The sequence below is a fragment of the Hemicordylus capensis genome, chromosome 1, assembly GCF_027244095.1.
Source record: "Hemicordylus capensis ecotype Gifberg chromosome 1, rHemCap1.1.pri, whole genome shotgun sequence".
Classification (NCBI taxonomy): Eukaryota; Metazoa; Chordata; class Lepidosauria; order Squamata; family Cordylidae; genus Hemicordylus; species Hemicordylus capensis.
This window is the reverse complement of record NC_069657.1, coordinates 168,770,247-168,787,589: the sequence shown is the minus strand read 5'-3', so window position 1 is coordinate 168,787,589 and position 17,343 is coordinate 168,770,247. Positions and strand designations below refer to the sequence as shown.

Here is a 17,343-nt window from a genome sequence, read left to right as displayed (position 1 = left end):
AAATTAGGGCAGAATTAAACATAGGATATGAATTCATGTAGCAGGACATGGACTGAAGGCAACTTACAGAAGTTAAGCAGGTTGCGTCTGGTCAGTGCCTGGAAATTGTCTGGGAATCCTACATAGCTACATAAGCTGCCTTATACTAAGTCAGACCATTGGTCTATCTAGCCCAGTATTGTCTCCAATGATTAGTAGTGACTCACTAAGGTTTCAGTCAGGAGTTCCTCTCAGGCCTACCTGGAGATGCCAGGGAGTGAACCTGGGACTTTCTGTATACAAGCGGAGCTACTGCCCCGTATCTTATAGCGCTCACATGTAATCTCCCATAAGTGGAATATCTTATAGTAGTCAGTGCTCACATGTAGTCACCCGTCCAACTGCAAACCAGAGTGGAGCCTGCTTAGAAAAAGGAGACAATTCATTCTCTCTACCACAGCTCCCCTCACTTCCTATGAAACTTGCCTTGAGTTCTCTCATAAGAGGACAGTGGAATAGAAATGTAACAATACAAATCAAATAATACCTAGATGGTGGCTTTTGTTAAATAATAAGAGAGTACAATAGGAGAGTACAAGGGGCCTCATGGGCCTCTCTTTTCTGTGCTGGATTCCTTGTCAGCTAGGTGTTGTTTTTTGTTCTCTCCCTTGCTTGGAAAACACTCAGCCAGCAACAAAGCTGGCTGGGAATTAGTCTGTCTGGAGCTTGGGGAAAGGAATGAGGGAGGACCTAGGCAGGTCCCAAGAGCTGGGCAGCTCATCTTCTTTGAACCAATCTGCCCAATTACTGCCCCACCCTTGGCAGTAGCCCTTGGGAAGATTCCATAGCACATACAGGATTAGAGTAACAATGGGACATGAAGGACAACAGTTTCCTGAGTTCTGGTCAGCAGCACCACTGCTTTTTTCCTGGTGTTGGCAGGGGGTGGATGGGTGAAGGGAGCCTCAAGTCCCCCTCTCACGGTTCTCCTACTGATTCTCCTGCTACCAGGGGCACTGCTAAGTGCTAAAAAGATCTGGGGCCCTCCAGCTTCCACCACTCCTCCACTAATATGTATTTTCTGGCCACATGCTTTGTTTGTTGGTTTGTTTATTGTATCTCCTCCATAACTCCCCCGTATAGATTTTTTTTCCTTTTGCTGCAGCAAAGTTGCCACACTTCTTTTCAAATTTTGTTTTTATTTCCCTCCTTCTCTGGCCATCACTGCCTCCTAACGTAGTCCAGCTGTGTGCATTGCTGCTGGGCACAAATTGCAGGGCCACCAGGACACCAAAGAGAGCCCACATCCCCAGTAATTCTGTATCATCTCTCCAGACCACCAGTCACCACCCCAAGAAAGGGCTCCACAGCACTGCGGGGCTGCCATAGCTAGCACCCCAAGAATGTCCTCAGCTCCAGCAACTATGCTTTTCGTTTCTGGACCAAGAGAACCCACAGGTTGCCGAACATGCTGCCTCAAGAGAGATGCCTTGCAGGGTTGCTGCACCACCCGCAAGAGAGCCCACAGACCCAGCAACCCTGTCTCCTCTTTCGAAGCTGGGTGCACTTTAATGGACAGGGGAAGGGACAGACCAAGCATCTTCTTCCCATTTCTTTTCTACTCCAGCAATGGAAGAGAACTTAGAAGGAAGGCACTCCAGCCATTCCTTCCCTTTCCATTACAGAAAAGACTTGGAAGGATGGGGACAGGCCATGGAGAGAGGAGGTTAACACATACCCCAACCATGCTTCTTCCATACTCAAAACAAGGTTACTGGGGGAGGGGGCGCTGGAGATCTGGGGCAGCCAACAAAACATTCAGGGCACATGCACCAGGGACTCAGGGCTAAAAATGCTCCCGCCCAACACCTCCTTTTGTTGTTGTCTTCTGGTTGTACTTTCTGCAAAAGGAGAGGGGGCTGGTCAGACGTCTATATTCTCCCACTCTCTCCCAGTGGAATGTTGAGGTGTAATAAGTTTTACGTTGAAGTAATTTCAGTGGGACATGCTTTTTTTCTAAATGGCACTCTCTGGGTTGAATCCAAGATGCCACGAAGAGAAGGCAAGTAGCCACGAGTGCAGTGCTAATCTGCAAAGACTTGTACAGGAGCTTGCACATAGTTGTGTGATAATGATAATGATAAGTAGTCATTTTATTGGGAAATGTCCAGTGCAGGATGTTAAATGCCCTTTCTTTGAGCAGAACAGACCTTCTACATGTCCATAAATACAATGCTGGATCCAAGTTCATTTTTGTAGATTTGTAGCTGGACAGATTTAAATATGATGTGGACAGTAGAAATGCTTGGGGGTGGGGGGAAGCCTGAATGTTTCCTATGGAATAATATTTGAACCATGTTAAAACAATAGAGAATACACTGTAGGTCAGTGTAGGCAGAGACCTCTGGTGCACCCACCCACCCCCACTGCCGGTGTGTAACCTGTGCCTTCTGCCATGAGCCTGTACTTGGCCCAGCACTCCCTGCAAGCAGGATGCTCCCCAGCAATGAGAGGGGAGGGTGCAGGCTGAAGGTGCTCTCCTAGCATCTTCCTCTCTCTTCCGCATCCCCTGCTGCCACTCAGAAGATGCAAGGGAGCATGTGTGCCCCATCGGCAGGAGTAAGGGAGGAGAGGCAAGTTGGGGGCTGCCTGAGGGAACACTGCTGTAGGTAACTGGAAGTTGTGGATAACCACCCACAGAATTATCAAGGGCCTCATACTGTGCTTTTGGTGACAGAGAATTTGTTAACTGGTCCCAAGGCTCCATGTTTTAGCCACACACACCCCAATTAATAACTTAGCTGTTTGCTTTTAAAATGTTGGGCATTTAGTTGGACAGCCTTATCCAAAGTGTTTTCAATCATCCGTCTCAACCATAGACGGAAATTAAAAGCTGATAATCTGCTGAAGTGGAAGATAAGCATTTCAAAGTAGAAATTAATACTGCCACTTGAAGGACGTTGGGTCCCCATTTCCAGCAATTTTGAGCCTCAAGAGGATCTCTTGAAATCCTTGGCATTAAGATTCAGATATATGATAAATGCCAGCAGCTGATATCTCTTCCAATCACACTGTAAGTTGTGAGGTAAACAAACTTCACTAGAAACCTTTAAATGTCATGTATTTCCTGCTTAGTCATCTCCTTGAACCTGGCAGATTGCAAGTAACATGCTGCTTTTTCATTCATCGCAGTCACTCTTTCAGTGGGGACCCTGCAAATATTTGAGAGCTCTGATCGACTTTCCTTATTCTAAGCATGCTGTCCTTCTGAAACAGTCTGCAAACAAAAAGGTGGCATGTGTCACAGATGGGAAGTTTCTGAGATACATGTGTTGGATCTGTTGCTTGTTAAAAAAAGGATCTGTTGTTGAAAAGTGGCAGGTGGAAGGAAAAGGAGGGGAGTCTTAAGCTTCCCTATTCACAGAAGACAAATAAGCATATAAATACATATGAGGCGCTTCAAATACACGCCTAGACATTGCAGACAAATACAGGGATATGAGAAATAAAAAAGGGCCGTGGGGACACTCCAGGCCTGTTGTTGTCATGGTCGTGGATACAAGAAGGAAAATCCTTCCCACTCACTGAGAAATTGTCAAAATGCTGGCCAACCTAAAGTGGTGCTATTGCCACACACTGCACAAAACACCTCTTCCTCTGGAGACATAAGTGAAAAAGTAGCATAAGAAATTGTTTTGGTGAAGACTTTGATCAGTAGCCTTCTCAAATGTGGATGTGTGGAACACCTACCCACTGTACCTTATGAGTATTCAGAGGGGTTAAAAATGAAAGCTATAGACAGGACACATGCACACAGTTTGGATATTAGGGGTTAATGCTCTAAAGCCTTTTTTGTTTTGTTTTAACAGGCTTGTGCGACATGATGGGAATTAGAAAAAAACTATCCATTTACAATAAATAAAGTTGTTTAAATAAACAAAATGTACATTAACAGCCCTTGTACTGTGAGCTTTATTAAGTCCATTACATTCTGTAGAGGCATTAGATTCTTATTATTAATTTGCTTAATTTGTTTATATCAGTGTTTGATAGGATTTTTATAACTATTTTAGGAATGCATTGATGAAATTCATTAAACATAATGATGTCTCATAATTTGTCACATAGATTAAAAGCCCCTTTCACAACATCCTTTCTATTTAATGTCCCAAGAATATTGTAGAAATAAATCAAGGAGTGTGATTTCCCGCATTCTCTACAAAGCAATACCTCAAGGTAGCTTCTCACATGGTCTTGGTACTTGAGTACAGATGCCATTAGCATACAAAATACATGGGCCCTGTGTTAGCTGTGATGATTACACGTTTGTGCAAATCATCACTTTCCCCTTAAAAATGCATGGAACCAGCAGCTGGGAAAACATTAAACACTACTTTTTGTGCATAAAGTGTTATGTGCTGTTGATGCCCTTCACAATAGTTGACATACATGATATTTGATACTCTAGTGTCTATGCCTGAATATTCCTAAATATAACATGAGGGAAAGAACCTTGCAAACATTATTTTGCTGCCTTTAGGCACATTTAGTTATTTAGAGGCCACCACACATGCCCAATGGGCCTTTGCATGGTGGCCTGGGTCATGTGTTATCATGTGGCATGATAACAATAATTTCTTAACAATAATTTCTTCTCTTTTACTGGTGAGATGTGTTAGACTCTCAAGGGGGCTTAGTTATTACAGAAAATTAATTCCTATAATAAAAACACTTTCTAAAAGGTTATAATGTATAATAATAGTACTGACGAGGACAGTAATTGGCTTCTAAGATCATTTTATCAACCATATGCACAAGTCCTACAGTACTTTTTGAATTCCTTTCCTCCTCTCACTACAATTTAATATGAGCAAGAGTTTCTGCCCAGCAACAAGGTCCTCAGAGGGGCCTTTGCTCTGTGTGCCGACATTGAGAGAGGCTAAATTGTTGTGCACATGGGTCAGGGCCTTCTCTGTTCTTGCCTCCAGGCTCTGGAATGCTCTCCCAGTGAATGTCCGCTCTTGGAAATCTATGGCTGCTTTTTGGGGGGGGAAAGGATACTGGATTAGATGGGGTTCTGGTTGGATCCAGCAGGACTTTTTCTTATGTTCCTCTGTTCATGTTGTACTCATGTTGTACTCGCACAACAGGGTTGGTCAGTGTTTCTCAGGGCTGTGGCTATAATTGAGCAAGGAGGGACAAATGTCTCTGGACCCTTGGGGGAGAGGGGGCCCACCACCTTTCTCTTCACTGTCCTTCCCATCTCTCTGAAGAAGGTGGAAAGGAGATGGGGTGAGGCAAGAGCCCACCTTCACATTTTGTCCCAGCCTTGCAACATCCCTTGTGTTTCTGCATTGGCAACAAATGCAGTGTAAAAGAAGTTGCTTGGAAGGGAAGCCTCTACCACTAACTGAAAGGTTGTTTCAGATTTCATAGAATAATCTTGTGTGAGAAAAGAGATTCCAGATCCAGAGGAGTCCATCTGTTTACACAAGCTGTTGTGGAAAACTTTGCTCAAGTTACTTTCAAGACCTTTTCAGTGGTCCACAAGAGTCTTATAAACTACAGCTTCTATTTCCTTCTTCATCAGAAGTCTTTTATTGCATTGCAGTCCCCAGTGCATTGTAGCTCTAAACTGCAAAAAATCTTTCATTACTAGCTCTTGTGCAAGTTCATGAAACAGCACATGGTCATTTTCTCTTTTTCCTAACAGTCCTTTGGACACAAGCCACTGTATTTCTGATTGCCAGATTACCTGGATACTGTCCCTGTGATTTTAAGATGTATATAGCAGCAAGGCTTTATTTAGCAGTGGTGGTGCCTGTATTGTTTAATGGTTACTCTAGGAAAGTGTAGTGGTGGATTTAAGGAGAGGCACAGTAGGTACTTGCCTACAACAGCAAAATTTGAGGAGCGGCTTGCCGCTCCTCAAATTTGGCTTTGCCTCTCTGGGGGCGGCTGCTACTGCAGTGAATGGGAGCCTTTAAAATGTTGCTGCCTGTGTCGCACCAGTGGGATGGGGCTGCAGCAGCTGCAGCAGGGAGGGTGGAGGTGAGGCGGCACCAGTCCATGATGGGACTTTCTCCACACCCATAATGGACTGCAGCTGGGGTGTGCAGTCATTTCTGAGGGAGGGGCAGAACTGGAAGGAGCTCTCCCTCACCACCCTTGCTGTCCCATCCCTTTGCGCAGCAGCGGGTATTGCTAAAAGGGGGAACTTTCCCTTCACCCCACCAACATCTTGCCCCCCCCACCTTCCCTGCTGCCACAGTGGCATTTTAAAGGTAAATAGGGGGGACTTTCACCTCCCCCCACACTTGCAGCCACGGCTGCAGCCTTCACTGACCCCCATCCCACCGCATTTCTCCTTGCCCCCCTCCACCCTCACTGCAGGCCGGCAGCTACCTGGAAAGAGGCAGCAGATCCTTGGCCACCTACAGGCGGCAAAAGGCTTAATCCACCCCTAGGAAAGAGGCCTCAATGGGTCTTAAATATAATGATGTTTACTAAGTACTTGGAACAGTAATTTTCTTTCTCTTCTACTGCCTTGAATTCCTGAAGGCTAGCCTCCTTGGATCTGGAGCAGTGGGCCCGCCACAGCTGCCCAGCTGTGCTGTTGCCTGCTGTGGACTGAAAGTAGATTCCTGTTTGCTCTATCAGACTGAGATAAGAACAGATCAATGTGCCATTCATGGCTGGGAACCTCTGCTGCCTGAATGCTGTCTTGCAACATCAAAGCTTTTAAATGACAAGCACAGTTGCCAGTTTTGGGCTTGTCGAACCTGATAGTCGGAACATAGGAAGCTGCCTTATACTGAGTCAGACCATCTAGCTCAGTATTGTCTTCACAGACTGGCAGCGGCTTCTCCAAGGTTGCAGGCAGGAGTCTTTCTCAGCCCTATCTCGGAGATGCCAGGGAGGGAATCTGGGACCTTCTGCATGCAAGCATGCAGATGCTATTTGCAGAGCGGCCCCATCCCATAAGGGGGATATCTTAATAGTGCTCACATGTGTGCTCTCCTATTTGAATGCAAAGCAGGACAGATTTTGATTTTCAGGACAGACCCTGCTTAGCAAAGGGGACAATTCATGCTTGCTACCACAAGACCAGAACTCCTCCCTGTGAAGATAGTTCTGCAGAACTTGCCAGATATGGTGACCAGTAATCAATTAACCAAACCACCTTAAGTGACTCAGCAGGGAAATGCTTGACTAACAAGCAGAAAGTTGATGATTTGAATCCCCACTGGTACTATATTGGGCAGCAATGATATAGGAGATGCTGAAAGGCATCATCTCATATTGCATGGGAGGAGGCAATGGTAAGCCCCTCTTGTACTCTACCAAGGAAAACCACAGGGCTCTGTGGGCACCAGGAGTAGAAATTGACATGATGGCACACTTTACCTTAACAATTAACCACCTATTTTTGCTGCCTTCCTAGATCTGCAAATTAAAACAAAACAAAACACCAATAACAACAATAAAAATGAAGTTGCCAAGCACATGGCACATCCCCAATATATGTAGTCGATAGGCTGTATTCAGCATTGCAGATCTGGCCTTCAATAAGCTGTGCAAACTTGAAGCAGCTGCAAGTATGTGGGGCAGCAAGGGATGATTTATCTTCATGCCAATCTGAATGCATTTTAGTATATGCAGTTAAATAAGTCAGTGCAACTCTGCAGGTCTGATATGTGGCTGCAATTCCATTACAATGGAATTGTAACAAGGCCAGACTGCATAGTGTTTATCTCCCAGCTTGGCTTATTGCATGTAGGACAGCTCAAGCATACCTGCCCTGCCTCCCCACCCAGAGTTCCAGCCCTGTCTTACCTGGTTCTTCATAGCTATGCATGGGTATGCATCCTACATAAGGAAAATCTAGCATGCTTAGGCTATAATCATGTGGTTGATGATGTGGTTGATGGGAAGAGAGCTGGTCATGTGGTAGCAAGCATGACTTGTCCCCTTAACTAATCAGGGTTTGCCCTGGTTGCATTTGAATGGGAGACTAGAAGTGTGAGCACTGTAAGATATTCCCCTCAGGGGATGGTGCCACTCTGGGAAGAGCATCTAGGCTCCAAGTTCCTTCCCAGGCATCTCCAAGATAGGGCCAAGAGAGATTTCTGCCTGCAACCTTGGAGAAGCCACTGCCAGTCTGTGTAGACATTACTGAGCGAGATGGACCTATGGTCTGACTCGGTATATGGCAGCTTCCAAGTTCCTATGTTCTTATGTTCCTATATCCAGATTCAATTAAGGAAAGCAACCATATTGTGTGAGCCTATGTGTATTGCATTTTATGCATAAAAGCATTATTTACATATTATTTTATCACAAAGGCAACAGAAGCAGGGATGGTTTTCCAGGAGCTCAGGGAGAAGAGGTACTCTCATGCTGTCCTCCACATGTTGGGCCTGATTAGGAGCTAAGCACTGCTGATCAGGCCCACTGATATGCAGCATAATAGTATGGGTGTGACAGCTTGTGTCACAAATGTCACAAGAAAAGATACACTGGCCCAAGCCATTCTTTCCATTTTCATAGCTACACATTTTATGAGCCCACATACATACATTTGGGCCACTGAGATAGTATCGAGAGAAGGTATGCTTTGAATTTGGAAGCATTCTATAAAATTTAGTACCGTTAAATGTGTAATTTAAAAGTTGTGGGTCGAAAATATGAGCATTGATACAGTAGGTGAACATATGTTTGTGAATGTTGTTATGATGTCTGTTCCGAATCTGAAATTCATTATTCACCCCAAGCTATACTTGTCCATCTGTTCCACTGTATATTTTAATGAATCTTTCACATTTCATGGTACTTAGAAGGATATTTAAGTAAGCAGCTACAGTGGGGAAGAATCTTTAAAGGGTCAAAGTTAAGAGAGTGCTCTGAAATAAGTACAATAAAGGGGATGAGTGTGCTTTTAAGTGTAGGAGAAGAATGGCAGTTCAACTCCCATTAGCAGAGCAAACCCAGTTTAGAGAGAATTCAGCCAAGCAAGAGGTCTGGAGACAGTTCTTTAAGTTTGAAGAACAGCAAGGATTTGTTTAGAAGTTACAAACAAATGTGAAAAAGCCTGCAGCTTAATTTCAGCTGTAAAGCATGGTTGAAGAGAAATTGCAAAACAAACAGACAAAATGGAGACTAACACTGGAAGAACAAAGAGGAGAGGAGCCCAGCACTTTTTTCCTTGACCCTAACCCTGAAGTGGTCACGTTGCAGCTGAGAGTTGATGCTGCCAGGGTCTTAGCTCCAACATTAAGGACTAAGACAAATGATTACCATTAAATGTGAAAATGCAACTAGAATCTTTTGGCTTATAGTCCTAATTATAGACCCACTGATTGGACCTGTGGCATTTCCTTTTCTATTCAGCGGATTTGCTTCAGTAGAAAATTCTGAGGTCATCCACAGAATCAAAAACTGTGTTCTACCCAGGTTTGTGATCTGTGTGTGCTCCCAATTGTTGATCGTGTGGAAGCAAGATAGAAGGGGAACCTGGGTAGAAGTGATTGTGTGAAACCCAGGTAGGAGGAAAAGCTAGGGATTTTCCTATCTAGGGAAAATCTAGGGATTTTCCTTCTACTTTGCTTCTGCAAAATTACTTCTACACAGGTTTTTCTCTTAGCTTTGAGCCAGGAGCTTAGGGAGGCTGGCAGCGGCCCATGTGCAGCCGCCAACGTAGCCCCCTAGCGCCACCCCCCGCATCTGATATCAGACACAGGGGCCCGGCTAGCAACCCCCCCATGTCTGATGTTAGACACAGGGGAGTACTCTCCCTCCTGAACGGGACCGCATGGCCCTGTTTGGAAGGGAGATTGGCCTGCACTGTGTTGGGCAGCATGGGCCCATGACTCTTCCTGCCTTAAAGGACAGGGAGAGCTGTTCCTGCCACTCTGCCAATGCAGTGTGGGTCAATCTTCCTCCTAAATGGGGCTGCACAGCCCTGTTTGGGAAGGAGATTGGTTGGTCCCGCTGCACTGGCAGCGAGACCAGGAGCAACTCTCCCTGCCTTTAAGGGAGCAGCCGCATGGCCCCGTTCGGGACCAAAATAATGGCCCCCCACATCTGACCTCAGACGCGGGAGGCATGTCTGAGGCTGTGCTTGCGGCCCCTGATTGTTGGCGACCCGGGTTCTTTGAACCTGTTCGCCCAATGGTGTCTCCACCCCTGCTTTCAATATCTTCCTCATGATAAATGAGAAGGGGCTTGAGGGAAAGCGGGAAGAAAGGCTTCTAGCACATTTCCCCACAGAAGATCCCTCCTCTCTTCCTGGTGGGCGAATCACCAGCCCACATGATTGCTGGTGGCTTCCAGCAGCGCAGAGGGTCAGGGATGGGAAGCAGTGCCCTGCCACCCCAAACTCCCCAATGCACCATGCAAGTGTGCTGTGCATTGTGGGGATTCCCCTGATGCCAGCTGGGGACCCCACAGTCTTCCAGCCCCGGCTGCAAGCAGCCGGGGCTGGCAGACCACCAAGAAAATGAGGTTAAGAGAGCACGTGCTCTCTTAATTTTGATCTTAAGTTTGATCTGCTGGTACTTTGAAAAAAAAACTTTTATCCAGAATAATCTGATTTTCAGAACATCTTTAACAAAGTACTTAACAGTAATATGGACAATGTAGGTTAATGTAGTGCTGCAAATGAAACGAACACCTCTTACAGGTCCACTGAACATCTAGTCGCCTCTTATTTTCCAGATGCCAGGATATGGTGTTGCACACTATCTTACGTGAGTTTAAAAGGGGTCTAGAAAAATGGTTGACTTTAAGATGCCACAACTCTTTGCTGTTCTGAACTGGAAATTGTTCTTGTCCTGCTAAGTACATTACATTGAACTTCAGATGGATCCAAACTGATCCACCTAAATTGAATTGTTGCTGACCTTTTGAATATGTCTGTAAATTTCCAGTTAATATTTCATTTTACATTTCCGGAAGCTCTAGCTTTTTCACTGTCTTCCCTCTCCTGCAGGAACCGACTTCAAATTCTTGTGATTTCTTTTGTCCCAATGCAAAGGTTTAAGCCTGTTTTCTGTTGTGTCCCTAGGCAGCCAATATGCATTTTGTCTTAAACTGCCCTCACCCCAGCAAAGTGAGAGATTGCTAGGTGCGGTGAAGGAGGAGTAAACCCATGACCTTGCTGTGGTCTGAAGCTAAGCTCTCAGCTATTGTTTGGCCCAAACCGGATGGCTTGAATGGCTACCAAGTGGCATGCAGTAATCAATCACCTTCTGAGCTTGGTCAGCTGTAAAAAAGGGGGGGGGGACTCAACAGTTTACAAGAGAGGTACATTACCAGTTTGAGACACTGCCCATCAGAGCTAGGTTGATTTGTACACACACACATACACATACACACCCCATTAGTTCTATGCATATGTAGGCTGAGATAACCTTTCAGCATAATTCTTAAACAGATGCATACCAGACTGCTAGCAATGTTTCAAGGCATTTCAGCTATAGAAAATAATTAACTGTGCAAACACTTCAGAAATGTTCTTGTACAGCATCTATGAGACCATAGTCTCAGCTATGTTTAATTATGCTGTGTACATTTACAACCCAGCGGTACAAGAAAGTGAAGCGATATTCTTGGCCCCTGTGTGCAGTACAATCAAATTTTACTTTTCAGTGTTATCATTTACTTTGTTTTTAGAGTTTGATATTTATGCTGTTATTTTCCATCTAATTCTCGGTGTGTGTGTGTGTGTGTGTGTGTGTGTGTGTGTGTGAGCAAAACAGACCGGGCGGTGGGGGGTGGGGGTGGAACCTCAGGTCATTAATGTGGAGAATGATCTCAAACACAATAGATTTTCCTCATGACAAATCACACATAATCTCCATAGCAACCTTCCATCATTATGCATAAGGTTTCACTGTAGTAACAAAAATAAGCCTGGCAAGAATGGGAAAGAATAGTCATATAGGGTGAGACAGATGTGGGTGGGAGATGGTGTTCAGAAAGATAGGAAAGTGACTGTTCTAAGATGAGAAAAAGTGAACAAAGTGGAGGGAAAAGCGATTGCATGCTTTGTATTGTGGGAAGTGGTGATTAAGTCAGTACATTATCTGGAAATCAGAGACCGAATTGAAATATAGTGGTCCCTGCCTGCACTGCACTAGAAAGGGGACCCGTCAGCATCATTCTTGTTCTCGGACCAAGATTATAAAGGCTATAGAAGCTTTCCATGGGCTTGCAAATTACCATGTGTGACTGGTAATTCTGCATGAATCTGAATGGTTTTGAGCAACTGCAAAGAAAAAAAAATAGAAGCAGTTTTGTTCAGGTTTTTTAGTTTTAGGGTTTTTTTTAGTTTTTCATATTCCAACACTCTATAATAAGTTGCTATACTTGTTGCATTCAGACGTTGGATTAATGCCTATACATATTCATCTTTTCCAAATCATGTATATGTTGAAGTGATCATGTTAATGTCGAGATTACCCAATACTGAAGGCACCTATAATAGGTTCTCTCACAATATTTTTGGAACATTCATATATGTAAGAATACAAAATTGTACATAGGGCAGGGAAGCAAGTGTCTTTATGAAGGTCAGCATGTATTGCTATAATAATACCTTACAGGTTAAACTCGGGAAAATTAGAATATTGTGCAAAAGTCCATTAATTTCAGTAATGCAAATTAAAAGGTGAAACTGATATATGAGACAGACGCATTACATGCAAAGCGAGATAAGTCAAGCCTTAATTTGTTATAATTGTGATGATCATGGCGTACAGCTCATGAAAATCCCAAATCCACAATCCCAGAAAATTAGAATATTACATGGAACCAAGTAGACAAGGATTATAGAATAGAACAATATCGGACCTCTGAAAAGTATAAGCATGCATATGTATTCAGTACTTGGTTTGGGCCCCTTTTGCAGCAATTACTGCCTCAATGCGGCGTGGCGTGGATGCTATCAGCCTGTGGCACTGATGAGGTGTTATGGAAGACCAGGATGCTTCATTAGTGGCCTTCAGCTCTTCTGCATTGTTTGGTCTCATGTCTCTCATCCTTCTCTTGGCAATGCCCCATAGATTCTCTATAGGGTCAGGTCAGGCGAGTTTGCTGGCCAATCAAGCACAGTACACTGTATATTTTTCAGAGGTCCGATATTGTTCTATTCTATAATCCTTGTCTTCTTGGTTCCATGTAATATTCTAATTTTCTGGGATTGTGGATTTGGGGTTTTCACGAGCTGTACGCCATGATCATCACAATTATAACAAATTAAGGCTTGACTTATCTCGCTTTGCATGTAATGCGTCTGTCTCATATATAAGTTTCACCTTTTAATTTGCATTACTGATATTAATGGACTTTTGCACGATATTCTAATTTTCCGAGTTTCACCTGTACTGTGGCTACATCCTCACAATCACAACACTCCTAATTAAACAGTTAACCAGGATTGTGGAGCCCCATGGAGTTGGTTGTGAGAACACAGATTTCTTGGACAATCCTAGTCAAACTGATGTGGATCTTAGTTATTTATCATGCTTAAATGTAGTTTAATCACAGCAGTTTGATCAGGATTGTGTGGGATATTCGCATTCTCACTGTCAACTACTTGGGGCTCAGCAATCCCGATCGACTCTTTAACCAGGATCACTGTGATTGTGAGAATGCAACCTGTATATTATATGATGAGATCAGATGGTGTAACATTTTATTAAGGTTTTTTTTGTCTGCAAAACTTTGCTTTGCAAAGTTTGCTTTGCAAACATCTGTGCTTTGTGCTAATGATTAATAATCATTTAATGCAAATTACTGCAGTTTACCATTAGAAATTCGGACCTCCTCTAAGGAATCTTTGAGGAAGCCAACACTTCCCTGGCCTTGCTTGCAAACCCCAATCCATTATAACCTGGATTGCATGCAACTCAGTGGCTAATATCTTAACTAAGGAAGTGTCTATATGCCAGGAAGCTGCACCCCTGCTGCAAAGAGCTTTCTTAGCTGTGCAGTACTGAAGCAGGGGGAATTTTCTCCAACCTCTGCTTTCTCCAGAAATGCTCTGCACCACCTGAAAAAATGTCTCTAAGGCCTGTGCAACTCCCAGGAACATATTTTTCAGGTTGTGCAGGATATTTTCTAGAGGAAGCCGAGATCAGAAATTGCCCCCTCCCCCCAGTATCTTCCTGGCATGTATACACTTCTTTAGTTAGGACATCAGCTAGTGTGTTTACTGTTCCTCTTTCCCCAAAATCCAAGCAACACTACCCTCCCACTATTTAATAAGTTAGGTGCTTCATGATGTTAAATGCACTGCACATGGGGATAACTTCTCTGTGATCTCCTTACAAAAATTTAAGGCAGTAAACACTGCAAAGAAGAAAACCCAGTTTATAAACGGTGTGTCTTTGCTAAGATCTACATTTTAAAACAAAAATCCATCCAGTAATAAATTACACATTAAAGGCTTCCAAAAGGAAGCATTCACCTTCTTTCTAAAATCTAATAGTGATGCAGGTACCATTAGAGAGCAGTTAAAGCCAGTTACTTTGGGGGTTGGTGGGGGTTGCAGTTTTCAGCCGCAACCTCCCCCATCCCCAGTACCAGGACTTGTACAGCACTAATAAAAGAAACAGGGACCAGATTTCATATGAGCAATATGGAACTTCCCATTGAACTCAATTAACATTTCATCCCACAAGATGTTCTGTCAGTTAATGTAAAACATCATAAGATGATTTGTCAGTAGATGGATGCAGAACTTTTTATTTGACTCTCAGTGCATTTTATTTGCATATAAAGTGGCACATTTACACTCAACAATAACTAGGCCTGAAGGAGTGATATTTAATAGGATAATATAATTATTCTGCTCAGGTCATAAACATTTTCTTTAGGGCAATGGGCAACCGTTTAAGGACAGGACTCATAATCATTCATGTAAATGACATGAGTATTACAAAATGGAGCTAGTAAAGATTTAAGGTGCCAAAAAAAAGCCACTATTCAGTTTTAATGAAACATTTATCTTTTTCTTATCAACTGCTGTAGCAGCTATACTCATAAAGGTCAACAAGCTCTCTACCTTAAATGTCTTACTATCCTTTAAGCTCTCATTGTGTGACATGACTCTGAGTCTCATATATAATGTCAGAGGTAGTTTTAATACATATAAATGTGTACACTATGCAGGAATTTTTTCTTCTCTTAAATAAGCATTATGATTCTGCTATATAAAAACAGCTTGTAAGGAAGCTAATAATGCTTCTAATGTTTCCTAGAGGCTTTTACAAAGCTTCCTCAATATACAAGCATGCTTAGTGACAGTTATTTTGTTATGACATGACATGAGTGTATGCCAAAGGTTTATTAGCACGATATGTCTTCTGTTGTAGTGGTACCGAACCAAATGAATGGAGTAGTGCGGATAAATGCTAGTTAACCATATCAGACCCAGGGTTGGACAACCTCACACTTCCGCCATGGCTCTGGATAGATTCTTCTTCATTCTTCTTTGGTTGATAATTACATTAACTACAGTTTACACAGTACTAATAAACACAGAAGAAGAAGAAGAAGAAGAAGAAGAAGAAGAAGAAGAAGAAGAAGAAGAAGAAGAAGAAGAAGAAGAAGAAGAAGAAGAAGAAGAAGGATGCTTTCATTTGGTTCATGCTCTGATTAATGGATTGCATTTATTACACATAGAGCCCATTCTCACAATTACTTGAGAGAGCTACCGGGTGGGCAGTGAGGAAGGCTGCTCAAACTTACCTTCCCCGCAGACCATCCATTAGTCCTTGCTGGATGATCAGATCATGCGCCCAGTCGGTCATTGGCTTTCCCCAGCAGCATGGACGGTCAGGCCGGGATGTGTTGTCCTGACTCCTGCAAATACCATAATACACCATGCAATTGTGTGGTGCATTTTGGGGATCACCCAGCGCTGTCTGGGAGCCTGCTCCTGTGATAGTGATGCATGCCATGCCGCGCCAACACACGCCATGTGGCACCAACACACAATAATTTAACATGGGTTAAGGCACACCCATGCCCTTAGCTTCGGTTAATGGGTGGGCCTCTTTGGCAGCTGCCAGTGGTTCTATGCATGAGAATAGCTTTACAGGGTAATTTTATACCTGCTAACATGTCCCTATTTTCCCATTCAGGTGAAAGGGAAAATAGGGACATGTTGGCAGGTGTGTGATTTTTAACTTTTGGAACTGAAATGTAAAGATGAACCAAAAGGAAGAGCTGATTTTTCTGAAGAAAATCATCTTCTGATTGATTTGGAGGAGAGTCCAGGAAGGATATTGCCAAGAAGGATATAGTCGGAGACCCTGCATAATTTTGAGGTGGTCCATATTCTGCCCATATGCTGCACCAAGCATGAAGATGTTGATTTGTGGAAGAGAATGGATGATGACAATAGCATGTAGCAAATTAGAATTGGCTTTGAGGCAGCAACATCTCTGAGGGCAAACAAAGTTCTCATATGCCAACTGAGACTTTACCTGGATAAAGATAGCTTGGCCACAGTTACTCATGTCCTGGTAACTTCTTGCTTAGATTAGTGCAGTGCATTGTACGTAGGGCTGCCTTTGAAAAACAGTCCAGAAACTGCAGCTGATACAAAAAAGGGCTGCAGGATTATTAACTGGGACTAGACATTTAATTAATATTACAACAGTACTTCGTCAGCTGCACTGGCTCCAAGTCCATTTCCAGACCCAATTCAAAGTGCTGGTTTTAACATTTAAAGATCTAAATGGCTTGGAACTGAGTTACCTGAGAGAGCGCCTTGCCCCATATGTCCCGGACCTTAAGATCTACGGAGGCCCTGCCCCGTGTGCCCCTGCCAAATTAGGTGAGGTGGCTGGCTGCTAGGGAGAGGGCCCTAGTAGCACCCCATTTAAGAGCTACCCTCCTTAATGAGGTTTGCCTGGCTTCATATGCCACGTAAAGGCCTTTTTGTTCTAGGGGTTTTTGATTTAACATAAGAACAGCCCTGCTGGATCAGGCTCAAGGCCCATCTAGTCCAGCATCCTGTTTCGCACAGTGGCCCACCAGATGCCACTGGAAGCCACAGGCAGGAGTTGAGGGCGTGTGCATGAACAGCTTGGTGCCAAACCGGTTCACCTTGGCCCGGGCTAGTTCAGCAGCTTGATTGCAGACTGAACTGAAGGCAGTTCAGTCCACAGTTGAATCGAGCCAAGCCCAGTTCAGTGCTGAACAGGCAGCCAGGAAGGTGGTGAGAGAGGTGGTTAAAGGTAGTTCTTACTGTCCAGTGCGGCTGCCAGCTATGCTGCTTTCTCCCCCAGCACAGCCCAATTCCCAAGCGAGTGTGCTTCTCCCTCTTCTACCAAGCTGCCTGTATGGCGGTGG

The 17,343-nt window shown here is 43.9% G+C and overlaps 1 protein-coding gene across 13 annotated transcripts in view; it reads left to right on the top strand.

The window, feature by feature from the left end:
* Positions 1-17,343, top strand: part of NCKAP5 (NCK associated protein 5) — a 930,794-nt gene that overhangs the window by 224,517 nt on the left and 688,934 nt on the right. The gene's annotated exons all lie outside the window — the stretch shown is intronic.